Below are 16,507 nucleotides of genomic sequence, written 5' to 3'. Positions count from 1 at the left end.
ACTCGGCTTTAGTCACAGCTTCTTTAAATAAGTCAAAATTTTACAATTTAGTAATTATCACACAACAATGTCAACATTAGTGTATCAATCCAAAGAAAAATCTTTAAGCTCCAAATCCTCTCTTGTCTTAAAAATCCTGTGTCTGGTTTCCTTCTGAGGACAGAGTCTGCATTAGATTTCCTTATTCCCAAAGAAAATAGCATAGCGTTACCAACTTCTCTAAGTGGGTTTTTAATAGTGTATATGGCGTATCCTACTTAAATTCTAGAGTTTCGGGAAGTTTCCTTGACCTCACATTCGTAGTTTTAGTGACTTCTCATGAGAATTTCATTTCTTTGGCTACAGAAGCTTTATTAAAATTGTTTCAAGGCTGATGTTTTAGAAAAGAGTCCAACATGGACCTTCCACAGCTTGGAACGTTTAGCCGAAAAGAAAATGCAATTCAGGTTTTGATTTTGAACAATTTAGAGTTGAGTGAGCAAACTTAATTAAACATCTGCTAAGATCCTGTTCACTGCTGTCTCGGAAAATCTGGTGCCTGGTGTCCATGAGGTGTCAGTAAATCGATTATAGGTCCTCATTCCCCGAGTAAAAGAGGATAATTTTTGGATAAGAAGATGATATACTTAGTGAAGAACTTCATATTTTGACCAATAAAGTCATAAATGGAAGGGCATTTAAGCCATCTGATATAACAATTGACACTAAGTTACCATACGTAGGCTAGGAGTCCTAAACAATCATTGGATGTGGTTAAATGTGTCCAACTATTACCTCTGTTAATATACATGTGAGGCTTTTAACTATTTTGCAATCTACAGTCCTCAGACGAACTTTATTAAAAAAAAATAGACAAGGCTATTTTTTCGAATGAGCCGAGGTTCTATTTGTGTGTCGTGTTCTGTAATGCTGCAATAGTGTAATGGGGATGTAGCTCAGTGGTAGAGCGCATGCTTTGCATGTATGAGGCCCCGGGTTCAATCCCTGGCATCTCCAGGTGCAATTAATTTTAATTTAGAAGAGTCGGCATGAGTGACTTTGTTTACATAGTTCCAATGAAGAATTTATTCACCAGAAGATGAATTGTATCGAGAAAAATATGTAGGCAAAAAGTGATGTTTTCAAAATATTCACAAACTCGGCTTTAGTCACAGCTTCTTTAAATAAGTCAAAATTTTACAATTTAGTAATTATCACACAACAATGTCAACATTAGTGTATCAATCCAAAGAAAAATCTTTAAGCTCCAAATCCTCTCTTGTCTTAAAAATCCTGTGTCTGGTTTCCTTCTGAGGACAGAGTCTGCATTAGATTTCCTTATTCCCAAAGAAAATAGCATAGCGTTGCCAACTTCTCTAAGTGGGTTTTTAATAGTGTATATGGCGTATCCTACTTAAATTCTAGAGTTTCGGGAAGTTTCCTTGACCTCACATTCGTAGTTTTAGTGACTTCTCATGAGAATTTCATTTCTTTGGCTACAGAAGCTTTATTAAAATTGTTTCAAGGCTGATGTTTTAGAAAAGAGTCCAACATGGACCTTCCACAGCTTGGAACGTTTAGCCGAAAAGAAAATGCAATTCAGGTTTTGATTTTGAACAATTTAGAGTTGAGTGAGCAAACTTAATTAAACATCTGCTAAGATCCTGTTCACTGCTGTCTCAGAAAATCTGGTGCCTGGTGTCCATGAGGTGTCAGTAAATCGATTATAGGTCCTCATTCCCCGAGTAAAAGAGGATAATTTTTGGATAAGAAGATGATATACTTAGTGAAGAACTTCATATTTTGACCAATAAAGTCATAAATGGAAGGGCATTTAAGCCATCTGATATAACAATTGACACTAAGTTACCATACGTAGGCTAGGAGTCCTAAACAATCATTGGATGTGGTTAAATGTGTCCAACTATTACCTCTGTTAATATACATCTGAGGCTTTTAACTATTTTGCAATCTACAGTCCTCAGACGAACTTTATTAAAAAAAAATAGACAAGGCTATTTTTGTCGAATGAGCCGAGGTTCTATTTGTGTGTCGTGTTCTGTAATGCTGCAGCAATGTAATGGGGATGTAGCTCAGTGGTAGAGCGCATGCTTTGCATGTATGAGGCCCCGGGTTCAATCCCCGGCATCTCCAGGTGCAATTAATTTTAATTTAGAAGAGTCGGCATGAGTGACTTTGTTTACATTGTTCCAATTAAGAATTTATTCACCAGAAGATGAATTGTATCGAGAAAAATATGTAGGCAAAAAGTGATGTTTTCAAAATATTCACAAACTCGGCTTTAGTCACAGCTTCTTTAAATAAGTCAAAATTTTACAATTTAGTAATTATCACACAACAATGTCAACATTAGTGTATCAATCCAAAGAAAAATCTTTAAGCTCCAAATCCTCTCTTGTCTTAAAAATCCTGTGTCTGGTTTCCTTCTGAGGACAGAGTCTGCATTAGATTTCCTTATTCCCAAAGAAAATAGCATAGCGTTGCCAACTTCTCTAAGTGGGTTTTTAATAGTGTATATGGCGTATCCTACTTAAATTCTAGAGTTTCGGGAAGTTTCCTTGACCTCACATTCGTAGTTTTAGTGACTTCTCATGAGAATTTCATTTCTTTGGCTACAGAAGCTTTATTAAAATTGTTTCAAGGCTGATGTTTTAGAAAAGAGTCCAACATGGACCTTCCACAGCTTGGAACGTTTAGCCGAAAAGAAAATGCAATTCAGGTTTTGATTTTGAACAATTTAGAGTTGAGTGAGCAAACTTAATTAAACATCTGCTAAGATCCTGTTCACTGCTGTCTCAGAAAATCTGGTGCCTGGTGTCCATGAGGTGTCAGTAAATCGATTATAGGTCCTCATTCCCCGAGTAAAAGAGGATAATTTTTGGATAAGAAGATGATATACTTAGTGAAGAACTTCATATTTTGACCAATAAAGTCATAAATGGAAGGGCATTTAAGCCATCTGATATAACAATTGACACTAAGTTACCATACGTAGGCTAGGAGTCCTAAACAATCATTGGATGTGGTTAAATGTGTCCAACTATTACCTCTGTTAATATACATCTGAGGCTTTTAACTATTTTGCAATCTACAGTCCTCAGACGAACTTTATTAAAAAAAAATAGACAAGGCTATTTTTTCGAATGAGCCGAGGTTCTATTTGTGTGTCGTGTTCTGTAATAGTGCAACAGTGTAATGGGGATGTAGCTCAGTGGTAGAGCGCATGCTTTGCATGTATGAGGCCCCGGGTTCAATCCCCGGCATCTCCAGGTGCAATTAATTTTAATTTAGAAGAGTCGGCATGAGTGACTTTGTTTACATAGTTCCAATGAAGAATTTATTCACCAGAAGATGAATTGTATCGAGAAAAATATGTAGGCAAAAAGTGATGTTTTCAAAATATTCACAAACTCGGCTTTAGTCACAGCTTCTTTAAATAAGTCAAAATTTTACAATTTAGTAATTATCACACAACAATGTCAACATTAGTGTATCAATCCAAAGAAAAATCTTTAAGCTCCAAATCCTCTCTTGTCTTAAAAATCCTGTGTCTGGTTTCCTTCTGAGGACAGAGTCTGCATTAGATTTCCTTATTCCCAAAGAAAATAGCATAGCGTTGCCAACTTCTCTAAGTGGGTTTTTAATAGTGTATATGGCGTATCCTACTTAAATTCTAGAGTTTCGGGAAGTTTCCTTGACCTCACATTCGTAGTTTTAGTGACTTCTCATGAGAATTTCATTTCTTTGGCTACAGAAGCTTTATTAAAATTGTTTCAAGGCTGATGTTTTAGAAAAGAGTCCAACATGGACCTTCCACAGCTTGGAACGTTTAGCCGAAAAGAAAATGCAATTCAGGTTTTGATTTTGAACAATTTAGAGTTGAGTGAGCAAACTTAATTAAACATCTGCTAAGATCCTGTTCACTGCTGTCTCAGAAAATCTGGTGCCTGGTGTCCATGAGGTGTCAGTAAATCGATTATAGGTCCTCATTCCCCGAGTAAAAGAGGATAATTTTTGGATAAGAAGATGATATACTTAGTGAAGAACTTCATATTTTGACCAATAAAGTCATAAATGGAAGGGCATTTAAGCCATCTGATATAACAATTGACACTAAGTTACCATACGTAGGCTAGGAGTCCTAAACAATCATTGGATGTGGTTAAATGTGTCCAACTATTACCTCTGTTAATATACATCTGAGGCTTTTAACTATTTTGCAATCTACAGTCCTCAGACGAACTTAATTAAAAAAAAATAGACAAGGCTATTTTTTCGAATGAGCCGAGGTTCTATTTGTGTGTCGTGTTCTGTAATGCTGCAACAGTGTAATGGGGATGTAGCTCAGTGGTAGAGCGCATGCTTTGCATGTATGAGGCCCCGGGTTCAATCGGCATCTCCAGGTGCAATTAATTTTAATTTAGAAGAGTCGGCATGAGTGACTTTGTTTACATAGTTCCAATGAAGAATTTATTCACCAGAAGATGAATTGTATCGAGAAAAATATGTAGGCAAAAAGTGATGTTTTCAAAATATTCACAAACTCGGCTTTAGTCACAGCTTCTTTAAATAAGTCAAAATTTTACAATTTAGTAATTATCACACAACAATGTCAACATTAGTGTATCAATCCAAAGAAAAATCTTTAAGCTCCAAATCCTCTCTTGTCTTAAAAATCCTGTGTCTGGTTTCCTTCTGAGGACAGAGTCTGCATTAGATTTCCTTATTCCCAAAGAAAATTTCATAGCGTTGCCAACTTCTCTAAGTGGGTTTTTAATAGTGTATATGGCGTATCCTACTTAAATTCTAGAGTTTCGGGAAGTTTCCTTGACCTCACATTCGTAGTTTTAGTGACTTCTCATGAGAATTTCATTTCTTTGGCTACAGAAGCTTTATTAAAATTGTTTCAAGGCTGATGTTTTAGAAAAGAGTCCAACATGGACCTTCCACAGCTTGGAACGTTTAGCCGAAAAGAAAATGCAATTCAGGTTTTGATTTTGAACAATTTAGAGTTGAGTAAGCAAACTTAATTAAACATCTGCTAAGATCCTGTTCACTGCTGTCTCAGAAAATCTGGTGCCTGGTGTCCATGAGGTGTCAGTAAATCGATTATAGGTCCTCATTCCCCGAGTAAAAGAGGATAATTTTTGGATAAGAAGATGATATACTTAGTGAAGAACTTCATATTTTGACCAATAAAGTCATAAATGGAAGGGCATTTAAGCCATCTGATATAACAATTGACACTAAGTTACCATACGTAGGCTAGGAGTCCTAAACAATCATTGGATGTGGTTAAATGTGTCCAACTATTACCTCTGTTAATATACATCTGAGGCTTTTAACTATTTTGCAATCTACAGTCCTCAGACGAACTTTATTAAAAAAAAATAGACAAGGCTATTTTTTCGAATGAGCCGAGGTTCTATTTGTGTGTCGTGTTCTGTAATGCTGCAACAGTGTAATGGGGATGTAGCTCAGTGGTAGAGCGCATGCTTTGCATGTATGAGGCCCCGGGTTCAATCCCCGGCATCTCCAGGTGCAATTAATTTAAATTTAGAAGAGTCGGCATGAGTGACTTTGTTTACATAGTTCCAATGAAGAATTTATTCACCAGAAGATGAATTGTATCGAGAAAAATATGTAGGCAAAAAGTGATGTTTTCAAAATATTCACAAACTCGGCTTTAGTCACAGCTTCTTTAAATAAGTCAAAATTTTACAATTTAGTAATTATCACACAACAATGTCAACATTAGTGTATCAATCCAAAGAAAAATCTTTAAGCTCCAAATCCTCTCTTGTCTTAAAAATCCTGTGTCTGGTTTCCTTCTGAGGACAGAGTCTGCATTAGATTTCCTTATTCCCAAAGAAAATAGCATAGCGTTACCAACTTCTCTAAGTGGGTTTTTAATAGTGTATATGGCGTATCCTACTTAAATTCTAGAGTTTCGGGAAGTTTCCTTGACCTCACATTCGTAGTTTTAGTGACTTCTCATGAGAATTTCATTTCTTTGGCTACAGAAGCTTTATTAAAATTGTTTCAAGGCTGATGTTTTAGAAAAGAGTCCAACATGGACCTTCCACAGCTTGGAACGTTTAGCCGAAAAGAAAATGCAATTCAGGTTTTGATTTTGAACAATTTAGAGTTGAGTGAGCAAACTTAATTAAACATCTGCTAAGATCCTGTTCACTGCTGTCTCGGAAAATCTGGTGCCTGGTGTCCATGAGGTGTCAGTAAATCGATTATAGGTCCTCATTCCCCGAGTAAAAGAGGATAATTTTTGGATAAGAAGATGATATACTTAGTGAAGAACTTCATATTTTGACCAATAAAGTCATAAATGGAAGGGCATTTAAGCCATCTGATATAACAATTGACACTAAGTTACCATACGTAGGCTAGGAGTCCTAAACAATCATTGGATGTGGTTAAATGTGTCCAACTATTACCTCTGTTAATATACATGTGAGGCTTTTAACTATTTTGCAATCTACAGTCCTCAGACGAACTTTATTAAAAAAAAATAGACAAGGCTATTTTTTCGAATGAGCCGAGGTTCTATTTGTGTGTCGTGTTCTGTAATGCTGCAACAGTGTAATGGGGATGTAGCTCAGTGGTAGAGCGCATGCTTTGCATGTATGAGGCCCCGGGTTCAATCCCCGGCATCTCCAGGTGCAATTAATTTTAATTTAGAAGAGTCGGCATGAGTGACTTTGTTTACATTGTTCCAATTAAGAATTTATTCACCAGAAGATGAATTGTATCGAGAAAAATATGTAGGCAAAAAGTGATGTATGAGGCCCCGGGTTCAATCCCCGGCATCTCCAGGTGCAATTAATTTTAATTTAGAAGAGTCGGCATGAGTGACTTTGTTTACATAGTTCCAATGAAGAATTTATTCACCAGAAGATGAATTGTATCGAGAAAAATATGTAGGCAAAAAGTGATGTTTTCAAAATATTCACAAACTCGGCTTTAGTCACAGCTTCTTTAAATAAGTCAAAATTTTACAATTTAGTAATTATCACACAACAATGTCAACATTAGTGTATCAATCCAAAGAAAAATCTTTAAGCTCCAAATCCTCTCTTGTCTTAAAAATCCTGTGTCTGGTTTCCTTCTGAGGACAGAGTCTGCATTAGATTTCCTTATTCCCAAAGAAAATAGCATAGCGTTGCCAACTTCTCTAAGTGGGTTTTTAATAGTGTATATGGCGTATCCTACTTAAATTCTAGAGTTTCGGGAAGTTTCCTTGACCTCACATTCGTAGTTTTAGTGACTTCTCATGAGAATTTCATTTCTTTGGCTACAGAAGCTTTATTAAAATTGTTTCAAGGCTGATGTTTTAGAAAAGAGTCCAACATGGACCTTCTACAGCTTGGAACGTTTAGCCGAAAAGAAAATGCAATTCAGGTTTTGATTTTGAACAATTTAGAGTTGAGTGAGCAAACTTAATTAAACATCTGCTAAGATCCTGTTCACTGCTGTCTCAGAAAATCTGGTGCCTGGTGTCCATGAGGTGTCAGTAAATCGATTATAGGTCCTCATTCCCCGAGTAAAAGAGGATAATTTTTGGATAAGAAGATGATATACTTAGTGAAGAACTTCATATTTTGACCAATAAAGTCATAAATGGAAGGGCATTTAAGCCATCTGATATAACAATTGACACTAAGTTACCATACGTAGGCTAGGAGTCCTAAACAATCATTGGATGTGGTTAAATGTGTCCAACTATTACCTCTGTTAATATACATCTGAGGCTTTTAACTATTTTGCAATCTACAGTCCTCAGACGAACTTTATTAAAAAAAAATAGACAAGGCTATTTTTGTCGAATGAGCCGAGGTTCTATTTGTGTGTCGTGTTCTGTAATGCTGCAGCAATGTAATGGGGATGTAGCTCAGTGGTAGAGCGCATGCTTTGCATGTATGAGGCCCCGGGTTCAATCCCCGGCATCTCCAGGTGCAATTAATTTTAATTTAGAAGAGTCGGCATGAGTGACTTTGTTTACATTGTTCCAATTAAGAATTTATTCACCAGAAGATGAATTGTATCGAGAAAAATATGTAGGCAAAAAGTGATGTATGAGGCCCCGGGTTCAATCCCCGGCATCTCCAGGTGCAATTAATTTTAATTTAGAAGAGTCGGCATGAGTGACTTTGTTTACATTGTTCCAATTAAGAATTTATTCACCAGAAGATGAATTGTATCGAGAAAAATATGTAGGCAAAAAGTGATGTTTTCAAAATATTCACAAACTCGGCTTTAGTCACAGCTTCTTTAAATAAGTCAAAATTTTACAATTTAGTAATTATCACACAACAATGTCAACATTAGTGTATCAATCCAAAGAAAAATCTTTAAGCTCCAAATCCTCTCTTGTCTTAAAAATCCTGTGTCTGGTTTCCTTCTGAGGACAGAGTCTGCATTAGATTTCCTTATTCCCAAAGAAAATAGCATAGCGTTGCCAACTTCTCTAAGTGGGTTTTTAATAGTGTATATGGCGTATCCTACTTAAATTCTAGAGTTTCGGGAAGTTTCCTTGACCTCACATTCGTAGTTTTAGTGACTTCTCATGAGAATTTCATTTCTTTGGCTACAGAAGCTTTATTAAAATTGTTTCAAGGCTGATGTTTTAGAAAAGAGTCCAACATGGACCTTCCACAGCTTGGAACGTTTAGCCGAAAAGAAAATGCAATTCAGGTTTTGATTTTGAACAATTTAGAGTTGAGTGAGCAAACTTAATTAAACATCTGCTAAGATCCTGTTCACTGCTGTCTCAGAAAATCTGGTGCCTGGTGTCCATGAGGTGTCAGTAAATCGATTATAGGTCCTCATTCCCCGAGTAAAAGAGGATAATTTTTGGATAAGAAGATGATATACTTAGTGAAGAACTTCATATTTTGACCAATAAAGTCATAAATGGAAGGGCATTTAAGCCATCTGATATAACAATTGACACTAAGTTACCATACGTAGGCTAGGAGTCCTAAACAATCATTGGATGTGGTTAAATGTGTCCAACTATTACCTCTGTTAATATACATCTGAGGCTTTTAACTATTTTGCAATCTACAGTCCTCAGACGAACTTAATTAAAAAAAAATAGACAAGGCTATTTTTTCGAATGAGCCGAGGTTCTATTTGTGTGTCGTGTTCTGTAATAGTGCAACAGTGTAATGGGGATGTAGCTCAGTGGTAGAGCGCATGCTTTGCATGTATGAGGCCCCGGGTTCAATCCCCGGCATCTCCAGGTGCAATTAATTTTAATTTAGAAGAGTCGGCATGAGTGACTTTGTTTACATAGTTCCAATGAAGAATTTATTCACCAGAAGATGAATTGTATCGAGAAAAATATGTAGGCAAAAAGTGATGTTTTCAAAATATTCACAAACTCGGCTTTAGTCACAGCTTCTTTAAATAAGTCAAAATTTTACAATTTAGTAATTATCACACAACAATGTCAACATTAGTGTATCAATCCAAAGAAAAATCTTTAAGCTCCAAATCCTCTCTTGTCTTAAAAATCCTGTGTCTGGTTTCCTTCTGAGGACAGAGTCTGCATTAGATTTCCTTATTCCCAAAGAAAATAGCATAGCGTTGCCAACTTCTCTAAGTGGGTTTTTAATAGTGTATATGGCGTATCCTACTTAAATTCTAGAGTTTCGGGAAGTTTCCTTGACCTCACATTCGTAGTTTTAGTGACTTCTCATGAGAATTTCATTTCTTTGGCTACAGAAGCTTTATTAAAATTGTTTCAAGGCTGATGTTTTAGAAAAGAGTCCAACATGGACCTTCCACAGCTTGGAACGTTTAGCCGAAAAGAAAATGCAATTCAGGTTTTGATTTTGAACAATTTAGAGTTGAGTGAGCAAACTTAATTAAACATCTGCTAAGATCCTGTTCACTGCTGTCTCAGAAAATCTGGTGCCTGGTGTCCATGAGGTGTCAGTAAATCGATTATAGGTCCTCATTCCCCGAGTAAAAGAGGATAATTTTTGGATAAGAAGATGATATACTTAGTGAAGAACTTCATATTTTGACCAATAAAGTCATAAATGGAAGGGCATTTAAGCCATCTGATATAACAATTGACACTAAGTTACCATACGTAGGCTAGGAGTCCTAAACAATCATTGGATGTGGTTAAATGTGTCCAACTATTACCTCTGTTAATATACATCTGAGGCTTTTAACTATTTTGCAATCTACAGTCCTCAGACGAACTTAATTAAAAAAAAATAGACAAGGCTATTTTTTCGAATGAGCCGAGGTTCTATTTGTGTGTCGTGTTCTGTAATGCTGCAACAGTGTAATGGGGATGTAGCTCAGTGGTAGAGCGCATGCTTTGCATGTATGAGGCCCCGGGTTCAATCCCCGGCATCTCCAGGTGCAATTAATTTTAATTTAGAAGAGTCGGCATGAGTGACTTTGTTTACATAGTTCCAATGAAGAATTTATTCACCAGAAGATGAATTGTATCGAGAAAAATATGTAGGCAAAAAGTGATGTTTTCAAAATATTCACAAACTCGGCTTTAGTCACAGCTTCTTTAAATAAGTCAAAATTTTACAATTTAGTAATTATCACACAACAATGTCAACATTAGTGTATCAATCCAAAGAAAAATCTTTAAGCTCCAAATCCTCTCTTGTCTTAAAAATCCTGTGTCTGGTTTCCTTCTGAGGACAGAGTCTGCATTAGATTTCCTTATTCCCAAAGAAAATTTCATAGCGTTGCCAACTTCTCTAAGTGGGTTTTTAATAGTGTATATGGCGTATCCTACTTAAATTCTAGAGTTTCGGGAAGTTTCCTTGACCTCACATTCGTAGTTTTAGTGACTTCTCATGAGAATTTCATTTCTTTGGCTACAGAAGCTTTATTAAAATTGTTTCAAGGCTGATGTTTTAGAAAAGAGTCCAACATGGACCTTCCACAGCTTGGAACGTTTAGCCGAAAAGAAAATGCAATTCAGGTTTTGATTTTGAACAATTTAGAGTTGAGTAAGCAAACTTAATTAAACATCTGCTAAGATCCTGTTCACTGCTGTCTCAGAAAATCTGGTGCCTGGTGTCCATGAGGTGTCAGTAAATCGATTATAGGTCCTCATTCCCCGAGTAAAAGAGGATAATTTTTGGATAAGAAGATGATATACTTAGTGAAGAACTTCATATTTTGACCAATAAAGTCATAAATGGAAGGGCATTTAAGCCATCTGATATAACAATTGACACTAAGTTACCATACGTAGGCTAGGAGTCCTAAACAATCATTGGATGTGGTTAAATGTGTCCAACTATTACCTCTGTTAATATACATCTGAGGCTTTTAACTATTTTGCAATCTACAGTCCTCAGACGAACTTTATTAAAAAAAAATAGACAAGGCTATTTTTTCGAATGAGCCGAGGTTCTATTTGTGTGTCGTGTTCTGTAATGCTGCAACAGTGTAATGGGGATGTAGCTCAGTGGTAGAGCGCATGCTTTGCATGTATGAGGCCCCGGGTTCAATCCCCGGCATCTCCAGGTGCAATTAATTTTAATTTAGAAGAGTCGGCATGAGTGACTTTGTTTACATAGTTCCAATGAAGAATTTATTCACCAGAAGATGAATTGTATCGAGAAAAATATGTAGGCAAAAAGTGATGTTTTCAAAATATTCACAAACTCGGCTTTAGTCACAGCTTCTTTAAATAAGTCAAAATTTTACAATTTAGTAATTATCACACAACAATGTCAACATTAGTGTATCAATCCAAAGAAAAATCTTTAAGCTCCAAATCCTCTCTTGTCTTAAAAATCCTGTGTCTGGTTTCCTTCTGAGGACAGAGTCTGCATTAGATTTCCTTATTCCCAAAGAAAATAGCATAGCGTTACCAACTTCTCTAAGTGGGTTTTTAATAGTGTATATGGCGTATCCTACTTAAATTCTAGAGTTTCGGGAAGTTTCCTTGACCTCACATTCGTAGTTTTAGTGACTTCTCATGAGAATTTAATTTCTTTGGCTACAGAAGCTTTATTAAAATTGTTTCAAGGCTGATGTTTTAGAAAAGAGTCCAACATGGACCTTCCACAGCTTGGAACGTTTAGCCGAAAAGAAAATGCAATTCAGGTTTTGATTTTGAACAATTTAGAGTTGAGTGAGCAAACTTAATTAAACATCTGCTAAGATCCTGTTCACTGCTGTCTCGGAAAATCTGGTGCCTGGTGTCCATGAGGTGTCAGTAAATCGATTATAGGTCCTCATTCCCCGAGTAAAAGAGGATAATTTTTGGATAAGAAGATGATATACTTAGTGAAGAACTTCATATTTTGACCAATAAAGTCATAAATGGAAGGGCATTTAAGCCATCTGATATAACAATTGACACTAAGTTACCATACGTAGGCTAGGAGTCCTAAACAATCATTGGATGTGGTTAAATGTGTCCAACTATTACCTCTGTTAATATACATCTGAGGCTTTTAACTATTTTGCAATCTACAGTCCTCAGACGAACTTTATTAAAAAAAAATAGACAAGGCTATTTTTGTCGAATGAGCCGAGGTTCTATTTGTGTGTCGTGTTCTGTAATGTTGCAGCAATGTAATGGGGATGTAGCTCAGTGGTAGAGCGCATGCTTTGCATGTATGAGGCCCCGGGTTCAATCCCCGGCATCTCCAGGTGCAATTAATTTTAATTTAGAAGAGTCGGCATGAGTGACTTTGTTTACATTGTTCCAATTAAGAATTTATTCACCAGAAGATGAATTGTATCGAGAAAAATATGTAGGCAAAAAGTGATGTTTTCAAAATATTCACAAACTCGGCTTTAGTCACAGCTTCTTTAAATAAGTCAAAATTTTACAATTTAGTAATTATCACACAACAATGTCAACATTAGTGTATCAATCCAAAGAAAAATCTTTAAGCTCCAAATCCTCTCTTGTCTTAAAAATCCTGTGTCTGGTTTCCTTCTGAGGACAGAGTCTGCATTAGATTTCCTTATTCCCAAAGAAAATAGCATAGCGTTGCCAACTTCTCTAAGTGGGTTTTTAATAGTGTATATGGCGTATCCTACTTAAATTCTAGAGTTTCGGGAAGTTTCCTTGACCTCACATTCGTAGTTTTAGTGACTTCTCATGAGAATTTCATTTCTTTGGCTACAGAAGCTTTATTAAAATTGTTTCAAGGCTGATGTTTTAGAAAAGAGTCCAACATGGACCTTCCACAGCTTGGAACGTTTAGCCGAAAAGAAAATGCAATTCAGGTTTTGATTTTGAACAATTTAGAGTTGAGTGAGCAAACTTAATTAAACATCTGCTAAGATCCTGTTCACTGCTGTCTCAGAAAATCTGGTGCCTGGTGTCCATGAGGTGTCAGTAAATCGATTATAGGTCCTCATTCCCCGAGTAAAAGAGGATAATTTTTGGATAAGAAGATGATATACTTAGTGAAGAACTTCATATTTTGACCAATAAAGTCATAAATGGAAGGGCATTTAAGCCATCTGATATAACAATTGACACTAAGTTACCATACGTAGGCTAGGAGTCCTAAACAATCATTGGATGTGGTTAAATGTGTCCAACTATTACCTCTGTTAATATACATCTGAGGCTTTTAACTATTTTGCAATCTACAGTCCTCAGACGAACTTAATTAAAAAAAAATAGACAAGGCTATTTTTTCGAATGAGCCGAGGTTCTATTTGTGTGTCGTGTTCTGTAATAGTGCAACAGTGTAATGGGGATGTAGCTCAGTGGTAGAGCGCATGCTTTGCATGTATGAGGCCCCGGGTTCAATCCCCGGCATCTCCAGGTGCAATTAATTTTAATTTAGAAGAGTCGGCATGAGTGACTTTGTTTACATAGTTCCAATGAAGAATTTATTCACCAGAAGATGAATTGTATCGAGAAAAATATGTAGGCAAAAAGTGATGTTTTCAAAATATTCACAAACTCGGCTTTAGTCACAGCTTCTTTAAATAAGTCAAAATTTTACAATTTAGTAATTATCACACAACAATGTCAACATTAGTGTATCAATCCAAAGAAAAATCTTTAAGCTCCAAATCCTCTCTTGTCTTAAAAATCCTGTGTCTGGTTTCCTTCTGAGGACAGAGTCTGCATTAGATTTCCTTATTCCCAAAGAAAATAGCATAGCGTTGCCAACTTCTCTAAGTGGGTTTTTAATAGTGTATATGGCGTATCCTACTTAAATTCTAGAGTTTCGGGAAGTTTCCTTGACCTCACATTCGTAGTTTTAGTGACTTCTCATGAGAATTTCATTTCTTTGGCTACAGAAGCTTTATTAAAATTGTTTCAAGGCTGATGTTTTAGAAAAGAGTCCAACATGGACCTTCCACAGCTTGGAACGTTTAGCCGAAAAGAAAATGCAATTCAGGTTTTGATTTTGAACAATTTAGAGTTGAGTGAGCAAACTTAATTAAACATCTGCTAAGATCCTGTTCACTGCTGTCTCAGAAAATCTGGTGCCTGGTGTCCATGAGGTGTCAGTAAATCGATTATAGGTCCTCATTCCCCGAGTAAAAGAGGATAATTTTTGGATAAGAAGATGATATACTTAGTGAAGAACTTCATATTTTGACCAATAAAGTCATAAATGGAAGGGCATTTAAGCCATCTGATATAACAATTGACACTAAGTTACCATACGTAGGCTAGGAGTCCTAAACAATCATTGGATGTGGTTAAATGTGTCCAACTATTACCTCTGTTAATATACATCTGAGGCTTTTAACTATTTTGCAATCTACAGTCCTCAGACGAACTTAATTAAAAAAAAATAGACAAGGCTATTTTTTCGAATGAGCCGAGGTTCTATTTGTGTGTCGTGTTCTGTAATGCTGCAACAGTGTAATGGGGATGTAGCTCAGTGGTAGAGCGCATGCTTTGCATGTATGAGGCCCCGGGTTCAATCGGCATCTCCAGGTGCAATTAATTTTAATTTAGAAGAGTCGGCATGAGTGACTTTGTTTACATAGTTCCAATGAAGAATTTATTCACCAGAAGATGAATTGTATCGAGAAAAATATGTAGGCAAAAAGTGATGTTTTCAAAATATTCACAAACTCGGCTTTAGTCACAGCTTCTTTAAATAAGTCAAAATTTTACAATTTAGTAATTATCACACAACAATGTCAACATTAGTGTATCAATCCAAAGAAAAATCTTTAAGCTCCAAATCCTCTCTTGTCTTAAAAATCCTGTGTCTGGTTTCCTTCTGAGGACAGAGTCTGCATTAGATTTCCTTATTCCCAAAGAAAATTTCATAGCGTTGCCAACTTCTCTAAGTGGGTTTTTAATAGTGTATATGGCGTATCCTACTTAAATTCTAGAGTTTCGGGAAGTTTCCTTGACCTCACATTCGTAGTTTTAGTGACTTCTCATGAGAATTTCATTTCTTTGGCTACAGAAGCTTTATTAAAATTGTTTCAAGGCTGATGTTTTAGAAAAGAGTCCAACATGGACCTTCCACAGCTTGGAACGTTTAGCCGAAAAGAAAATGCAATTCAGGTTTTGATTTTGAACAATTTAGAGTTGAGTAAGCAAACTTAATTAAACATCTGCTAAGATCCTGTTCACTGCTGTCTCAGAAAATCTGGTGCCTGGTGTCCATGAGGTGTCAGTAAATCGATTATAGGTCCTCATTCCCCGAGTAAAAGAGGATAATTTTTGGATAAGAAGATGATATACTTAGTGAAGAACTTCATATTTTGACCAATAAAGTCATAAATGGAAGGGCATTTAAGCCATCTGATATAACAATTGACACTAAGTTACCATACGTAGGCTAGGAGTCCTAAACAATCATTGGATGTGGTTAAATGTGTCCAACTATTACCTCTGTTAATATACATCTGAGGATTTTAACTATTTTGCAATCTACAGTCCTCAGACGAACTTTATTAAAAAAAAATAGACAAGGCTATTTTTTCGAATGAGCCGAGGTTCTATTTGTGTGTCGTGTTCTGTAATGCTGCAACAGTGTAATGGGGATGTAGCTCAGTGGTAGAGCGCATGCTTTGCATGTATGAGGCCCCGGGTTCAATCCCCGGCATCTCCAGGTGCAATTAATTTTAATTTAGAAGAGTCGGCATGAGTGACTTTGTTTACATAGTTCCAATGAAGAATTTATTCACCAGAAGATGAATTGTATCGAGAAAAATATGTAGGCAAAAAGTGATGTTTTCAAAATATTCACAAACTCGGCTTTAGTCACAGCTTCTTTAAATAAGTCAAAATTTTACAATTTAGTAATTATCACACAACAATGTCAACATTAGTGTATCAATCCAAAGAAAAATCTTTAAGCTCCAAATCCTCTCTTGTCTTAAAAATCCTGTGTCTGGTTTCCTTCTGAGGACAGAGTCTGCATTAGATTTCCTTATTCCCAAAGAAAATAGCATAGCGTTACCAACTTCTCTAAGTGGGTTTTTAATAGTGTATATGGCGTATCCTACTTAAATTCTAGAGTTTCGGGAAGTTTCCTTGACCTCA

The 16,507-nt window shown here is 36.1% G+C and overlaps 12 non-coding genes across 12 annotated transcripts; all 12 read left to right on the top strand.

The window, feature by feature from the left end:
- The first annotated feature begins 924 nt into the window (after nucleotides 1–924).
- Nucleotides 925–996, top strand: TRNAA-UGC (transfer RNA alanine (anticodon UGC)). The gene has a single exon. It is a non-coding gene; the product is annotated as a tRNA-Ala (tRNA).
- Nucleotides 997–2,061: 1,065 nt separating this feature from the next.
- Nucleotides 2,062–2,133, top strand: TRNAA-UGC (transfer RNA alanine (anticodon UGC)). Its single transcript has one exon. It is a non-coding gene; the product is annotated as a tRNA-Ala (tRNA).
- Nucleotides 2,134–3,197: 1,064 nt separating this feature from the next.
- Nucleotides 3,198–3,269, top strand: TRNAA-UGC (transfer RNA alanine (anticodon UGC)). Its single transcript has one exon. It is a non-coding gene; the product is annotated as a tRNA-Ala (tRNA).
- A 2,197-nt stretch (nucleotides 3,270–5,466) lies between these two features.
- On the top strand, nucleotides 5,467–5,538 carry TRNAA-UGC (transfer RNA alanine (anticodon UGC)). The gene has a single exon. It is a non-coding gene; the product is annotated as a tRNA-Ala (tRNA).
- Nucleotides 5,539–6,602: 1,064 nt separating this feature from the next.
- Nucleotides 6,603–6,674, top strand: TRNAA-UGC (transfer RNA alanine (anticodon UGC)). The gene has a single exon. It is a non-coding gene; the product is annotated as a tRNA-Ala (tRNA).
- Nucleotides 6,675–7,895: 1,221 nt separating this feature from the next.
- Nucleotides 7,896–7,967, top strand: TRNAA-UGC (transfer RNA alanine (anticodon UGC)). Its single transcript has one exon. It is a non-coding gene; the product is annotated as a tRNA-Ala (tRNA).
- Nucleotides 7,968–9,187: 1,220 nt separating this feature from the next.
- TRNAA-UGC (transfer RNA alanine (anticodon UGC)) lies at nucleotides 9,188–9,259 on the top strand. Its single transcript has one exon. It is a non-coding gene; the product is annotated as a tRNA-Ala (tRNA).
- Nucleotides 9,260–10,323: 1,064 nt separating this feature from the next.
- Nucleotides 10,324–10,395, top strand: TRNAA-UGC (transfer RNA alanine (anticodon UGC)). The gene has a single exon. It is a non-coding gene; the product is annotated as a tRNA-Ala (tRNA).
- Nucleotides 10,396–11,459: 1,064 nt separating this feature from the next.
- Nucleotides 11,460–11,531, top strand: TRNAA-UGC (transfer RNA alanine (anticodon UGC)). Its single transcript has one exon. It is a non-coding gene; the product is annotated as a tRNA-Ala (tRNA).
- Nucleotides 11,532–12,596: 1,065 nt separating this feature from the next.
- On the top strand, nucleotides 12,597–12,668 carry TRNAA-UGC (transfer RNA alanine (anticodon UGC)). Its single transcript has one exon. It is a non-coding gene; the product is annotated as a tRNA-Ala (tRNA).
- A 1,064-nt stretch (nucleotides 12,669–13,732) lies between these two features.
- On the top strand, nucleotides 13,733–13,804 carry TRNAA-UGC (transfer RNA alanine (anticodon UGC)). The gene has a single exon. It is a non-coding gene; the product is annotated as a tRNA-Ala (tRNA).
- Nucleotides 13,805–16,001: 2,197 nt separating this feature from the next.
- TRNAA-UGC (transfer RNA alanine (anticodon UGC)) lies at nucleotides 16,002–16,073 on the top strand. Its single transcript has one exon. It is a non-coding gene; the product is annotated as a tRNA-Ala (tRNA).
- Nucleotides 16,074–16,507: the final 434 nt, after the last annotated feature.

The sequence above is a fragment of the Pelobates fuscus genome, chromosome 12 (assembly GCF_036172605.1).
Source record: "Pelobates fuscus isolate aPelFus1 chromosome 12, aPelFus1.pri, whole genome shotgun sequence".
Taxonomy (NCBI): Eukaryota; Metazoa; Chordata; class Amphibia; order Anura; family Pelobatidae; genus Pelobates; species Pelobates fuscus.
The sequence above is the reverse complement of the archived record's forward strand: the minus strand, read 5'-3'. Positions and strand labels throughout refer to the sequence as shown.